Raw genomic sequence first — 6,397 nt, forward strand, 5'->3', positions numbered from 1 at the left:
ACTCAACAAGCATTTAGGAGTGAACAAAACTGACCAAGTGCCTGTTCTCGAAGGAGAGTGCCTTCCCTAGTGGAGGAAGCAGACCACAAACAGGAAAAACGAATCAAATAGACAGGATAGTAGCCAGTGATAGGTACTAAGGAGAAAACTAAACCTGGAAGGGAGGTAGGAAGTATACAGGGGGGGATACAATTTTAGAAACGGTGACCAGAGATAGCCTCACTGAGGAGGTGACATCTGGGTGAAGCCCTGAGGCAGTGCGGGTGACCCATCAGATAGAGTGGGAGCGTCCCAAGAAGGAGGACTAGCAAGGGCAGAGCCCTGAGACAGCAGCCTGCGTGGAGCGCAGTGTGGCTGGAGCCGTGACCGGATATGTCATCGCAGAGAAAGGAGGCCAGACACTGTAGGGTCTCATAGGTCATTATACGGATTCTGGCTTTTTCTCTGGGTCAGACACAAAGCTTTTGTAGGGTTTTTAGGAAAGGAACAACATAATCTGGGTTGCTTTTTTAAAAAGAGACTTTATTTTTTAAAGCTGCCGTTCCCATGCAGTCCCCGCTCACGCCGCACAGCCCCGCCCTCGGCACCCCCGCCAGAGCGGCGACAGGCGGGGACCTGCACCAACACACCCTGACCACCTGAGGCCCACCGTGTGCATCGGGGTTCACTCTTGCTGCTGCACATTCTGCGGGTTCGGGCAAGTGTCAAAGTCGAGAGAAGTTCCCTCTATTCCTAGTTTGCTGAGTCTTTATCACGAAAGGGTGTGGGACTTTGCCAAATGCTTTTTCTGGCTTACTTTTTAGCAGTCGAAATTTTCCTCGTAGATGAATACATGGGGCCTTTGGGAAGGTGACTAACGTGGACTCCTCCTGACAGGGGACCTCGCACCCCGACCTCCCGGGGCTCGAGAAATCAGGTTCCGGACCTGCCAGGCCGGCTCCGCACGCCAGCTGCCGCGGCGTGTCCAGGGCGGTGGCCCACGGCGGAGCCCCGGGGAGGACCGCGGGGCTCGGCCTGTCCCGGGGCCCGTCCCTGTCCACGCCGCGCGCGGCCTGGCCCCGGAGAGTCCCTCGGGCGTCCCGTCCGCCCCACTGATCTCCGCCCGTTTCTGCCCCGAGAGCTCGCTCGGTCTCGTTCTCCTTCCCGGCGGGTGTTGCTTCTTCCTTCCTTCCTTCCGCGGCCTCCGTGAGCGCCTCCCTGGGGCGCGGCGGCCGTTCGGGCCACGTGGCCGCCCCGGGCGGCGATCCGGGCCCCGCGGGCGGCACAGGGTGTTCACTTCCCCTCGCTCGGTGCGGACATGGGATCAGCGGCGCCCACAGTGAGGAGAAAAGGGGAAATCTGTTGCCCAGTGTCGGCAGTTACACCGGGGAAATAAAACCTCACGTTAGAGGCTCCTCCGACGAGGAAGCGGCGGCCACGGGACCCGCTCCGCCCGGCAGCCTCGAGGTAACGCCGTTCGAGAGGGTCTTTAAAGCGACCCAGGAAAACCGCCTCTTTCTCTCTTCTTCGCGGTGACCTCCGGGCTGACTGCCACGTGCGTGTCTCCTGTGCCGCCAGAGCGCCCCACAGGGGCTGAGCGCCGTCATCTCCGCTTCTGTGGGTGACACAGAGGCCCAGGGAGCGGAGGGAAAGGCCGAAGGTGCCCGGCGAGGACGCAGCGTGGCACGGACCCCCCCTGCGAGCTCGCGCTGCGGAAGCGGCGCTCTAACTGCGTCGCCTTGGAAACCCTCCACGTGATAAACAAGTTTTGAGAACGTCAAAGAGCTTTGGTTTATGTGGGCCCTGTCTACTGACAGATACTGTATCAGAAATTAAAACAGAGTAATAGTTTTAAATATTTATTTTACAATTCATTTTAGAGGAATAATAAACCCAGTAATAGTAACATGAATGACATTATGAAAAATAACTATGTTCTTCAAAACAAAAAAAAATTGGCGAGTGTCGTTTTTACATTTTTGCAAATCTTTTCAGTGTCTGGCTAATAGAAGACAGCTGGATTCTCATCTCTGGTTTTGCGCTCAGTCTGTTTTGATATGTCGTTTCGGTTGAAGTACATGAAGAAAATATGGTCTCACAGATACGTAGTTGGAAAAGGAAGGAGTGTTTTAATAGTCTTATTCTTCAATGATGTACAAATCTGACAAGTGGTTGTTTCCTAAAGGTTGGTTACAATGTAGAATCTGAAGTATATCAATGAACTTTTCATGTTCTATCAAATCTATAGGTGGATCCTGCACTTTGAATGGGTCTTTTACCTACACATGGTTTTGTGCATCATGCATTGGTCATCTGGAAAATATTGATTCACTGGAGTATGCAGATCTTCCAAATGTTAACACATTTTATTATACTGTACAATATTAAAAAACCACATTTGTTAACCAAATCTCATCAGAAATGTCTTTAAGTGTTGGGAAGCTATCAACCCCACAGTAATGAATACCAGTTCTCCAAAATTATAATTTTTGTTTGAAAACTCAATTTTTATCCTTAGCAATAGACAGTATTGTTTTTCTTGACATGACAGACTCACTTCATTCAAATTCAAGAAAATGCCTTTCAATACTGAAGGCTGAATAGCCAGTTGGTCAGTTGTCCTTTCAAGTGGAAATGGGGCTCCATGCAAGCTGTGGCTGAGTCTGCCCACAACCTGCACAGCTGCACAAGTGCTTCAGGAGACACCATTGTACTTCGCTATGCAGAAGTGTTTTATGGGGACTTCCCGTTTGTCACATGACATTAAATAATATGTAGCTGAGGGCTGACATTTAATACATTATTACTGCTCCACCAAGGACATTCTTATGGGAAACTGGCTTTTTTTTTTTTTTAATGGTGAGCGTGTGGTGGTGAAGAATACAGTAGTGAGTGGCACAGTTCAGTGTCACTGCCCGATTCCTGCTGAGGTGCCAGAAGTTTCACCCACTATAGGTTTTACATCATCAGTGCAAATCTTCACACGGTGGCAAAGGCAATCCACATCTTAGTGCCATTACGAAAGCAGTTTGGACCTCACAGAATCCTGAAAGTGTCTTGGAGAACTTCAGGAGTCCTCCTAGTCCACACTGTGAGAAACGGTGAATTCATCTATCAGCTCTGACAATATTCTTAAAAAGGTAAAGGAAGTGTTGACTTTTCTATTATGATATCATTTATTAAATCCAAACTCTTTTTTTTTTCCTAAGTGTTAAGTTTTATTTAAATAACCTCCAATGAGAATAGAATGGGCCAATTACTACCCTTTCCTTGTAACACCAATTAGCCAAGCCAGGGAGACTAAGTGCACCCTGTAGCCAGCCAGTCATGTGATGGGTGGGATGCCTCCCAAAGGGAATGGCCACGACCTCAGCCCCGGCCCGCTGCTGGGGGAGCATCCACAGTCGAGCGGGGGTTCTTGATGGTTTCATCTACGGACACGGCAAGGCTGCTGTCAGGGCATTGATCCGCACCGTAGCTGGCTCCCACACCAAGGCCTGGAAGTTGTCAGCAATGTCCTCGTTGTTGATGTCCACCCCATACCATGTGCCCCCCTGGGCATGCTGAGCCGGCAGCTTGTTGAGGATGTTTGTGGCATCAAAGCCAGCATTACCACACAGCTGGCATGGGATAATCACCAGGGCCTTGGCATACGCCCCAATCAACAGCTGCTGCTTTCCAGGAATAGTCCTTGAGTAACCCCGCAGGTACTCTGCCACCAGCCACCACCGAATCCTTCTTGATGGCCCTCCTGACGATCAGGATGGCATCGTGCAGGGACTACTCCGTTTCCTGCATGAACTGCTCAGCACCACCACGGAGGATGAAGGTGCATGTCTTGACCTTGGGGCAGCCAGTGAAAAAATTGTACCTCTAGCCGCCAATCTGGGTCTCTTCAAACACCTGGCAGCGACCCAGCACATCTGCTGACAGAGCATTCACACTGGTCTGGATTGAGCCTCCACAGGCCATCGTTGTCCTCTTCAGATCCTCCGCAGGTACTCGGCCAGCACAGAACATGTACCGGTCAGCAAAGTACTGGGTGGCCACATCTCCAATGGGGAATTTGGACAAGACGACTTCGGCTCCAGGATGATGGATCCTCTCTAACTTGTCATAGAGAATGTTCCACTCAGCATCAACAATTGCCTGACAATCCTCAACTGTGTGGATTCTGATCTCGGCATTGTCTTTCTCAGCTTTCAAGTCAAGCTCAACATTTAAAAGGGCAATCATGGGATTATCGTACTTTTTGGGTTGCATTTCAAACCCAGCATAAGAGAAAGTCTTCTTGAATGCAACACCAGCCACCAGCTGAGAATCCTCTAGGGCACCACCCTATATCTTCTTGATTCCAATCATTTTAAGCTGCAGCAAATCATCGAGCATCGTCACTGCATCAACCACCATCTTAGCAAAGAAGGCTTTCTGCTGGGAGATAAGCTTGGAACTCAGAGCAGTCATGGCACACTTTCCAGCAGCTTCCTCTGCTCCACTTTATCTGCCTTCTTCACAGTCACAGCGATCTCTTTGATCTTGTTAACTGCCAGCTGGGTGGCTGTGCGGAGAGCTCGAATGATGATCTGGGGATGCAAACCTTCCTCCACGTATGGTTTCACCTGCTTCAGAAACTCCGCAGCCAGCAAGGTCACTGAGGTGGTGCCGTCACCCACCTCAACATCTTGGTACAGGATGGACAACATTGAGGAGTTTCAGAATTGTGGCCCCATCATTAGAAATTGTTGCTTTGCCTCAGCCATCCACAATAAGCTTTTCCATGCCACGGGGACCCAGGGTAGCTCTTACAGCCTCAGCAATCAGCTGGCAGGCACTGATGTTACTCAAGAGCTGGGGAATGCCTCGGGAGCTATCAGTCCCCTCTTTTAACAGAATGACTGGTGTGGGCATCATTTTGGAAGCTTATTCAGGGCCCCACTACTCTTCCTCTCCTCTGTCTGGGCCCTAAATCCAAACTCTTAAAAAAATTGTAATTTATTATTTATTTAGCCACTTCCCATTTTACACTTTTCATTGAACTCTATAAATCAGGGGTGATTGAATTTTTTGGCTGCTTTGTCATTCTAGGACAGCAGCTGACTATCAAGGCCCAAGTCATCATTCAATTGTCATTATTTCAATCCCAGCTTTCAGATATTTTATTTCATTCTCCCTTCAGTTTATTTGATATATGGTAGTGAATATAAAATTTAATTAGCTGGGCATGGTGGTGCATGCCTGTAGTCCCAGCTACTCGGGAGGCTGAGGCAGTAGGATCGCTTGAGCCCAGGAGTTTGAGGTTGCTGTGAGCTAGGCTGTCGCCACGGCACTCACTCTAGCCTGGGCAAAAAAGTGAGACTCTGTCTCAAAAAAAAAAAAAAGAAGATAAAATTTATCAAAGAAAGATTTAAAGTAATTTACTTGATTTACAATTTCTTGCATCTTTGAGAGATAATTGAACATAGCGACTAAGTACCAAATCTAAAAGTTCAAAAAGTCTCTAAATATTTGGCCAAAATGCTAGACTTTCTCCTTAGCATTCAACACTGACACCATCTGTAAAAAATCCGGTAAAGTTTTCACATGCATATTTCCTATGGAAACCCAAGTTTCTTGAGCACTGACAATCAAATTTAATATATACTTGCAGTTGTCCCAAAAGCTGTAGTCACCCTGGAGACGTGCTGCCCAGATGCCGCCTGCCGCCCCAGTTGGGGAAGGACAGTGGTCTTGCAGCGGTCGCTCCTCAGGGCCTCAGCAGCAAAGAGCAGCCTCACGGCCCCCATCAGGTGGCTGAGTGAGGAGGGACATTTTGGCTCAATGTGGGACAACTCTTACGTTTTGTCCCAGAGCCTTCCGCTGGGGAGGCCCAGGCTTGGCCAAGCCTGCTCCCAGTTCTTCTTCTGTCCAATTCTGCTCCCATCCTCCCTGCTTTTTTTCCCTGGTGTTAATCTCTAATAATCATCTTGTACCCCAATTCCAGGACAGCATCTGTTTCCAGAGAACCCAACCTGGGTCAGAGGTTTTGTCATTTCAGTAGGTCTTTGTTTTATGCCAGGAAGCACAAAGCTAGGTTGCAATGATACCTCTATATTGGTCTTACTCTTTTTTGAAGTTCTAATAACTTGATCATGACTGAAAAATGCTCTATTCATTTTAAACCATATAGTTGATTCTATTTAAACTTTTCTTTTTTTTTTTTTTTTTTTTGAGACAGTCTTGCTCGGTCGCCCGGGTAGAGCGCAGTGGCGTCATCGTAGCTCACTGCAACCTCAAACTCATGGGCTCAGTCGATTCTACCGCCTCAGCCTCCCAGGTAGCTGGGACTTCAGGCACATGCCATCACGCCCGGCTATTTTTTCTAGTTTTAGTAGAGACAGGGTCTCACTCTTGCTCTGGCTGGTCTTGAACTCCTGACCTC

At 48.8% G+C, this 6,397-nt stretch overlaps 1 pseudogene across 1 annotated transcript; it reads right to left on the bottom strand.

The window, feature by feature from the left end:
- Positions 1–3,279: 3,279 nt before the first annotated feature.
- On the bottom strand, positions 3,280–4,935 carry LOC123620201 (annotated as a pseudogene). Its single transcript, XR_006728785.1, has one exon. The product of XR_006728785.1 is annotated as a T-complex protein 1 subunit eta-like (transcript).
- Between the last annotated feature and the right edge of the window lie 1,462 nt (positions 4,936–6,397).

Source organism: Lemur catta, chromosome 15, assembly GCF_020740605.2.
Source record: "Lemur catta isolate mLemCat1 chromosome 15, mLemCat1.pri, whole genome shotgun sequence".
NCBI classification, from domain to species: domain Eukaryota; kingdom Metazoa; phylum Chordata; class Mammalia; order Primates; family Lemuridae; genus Lemur; species Lemur catta.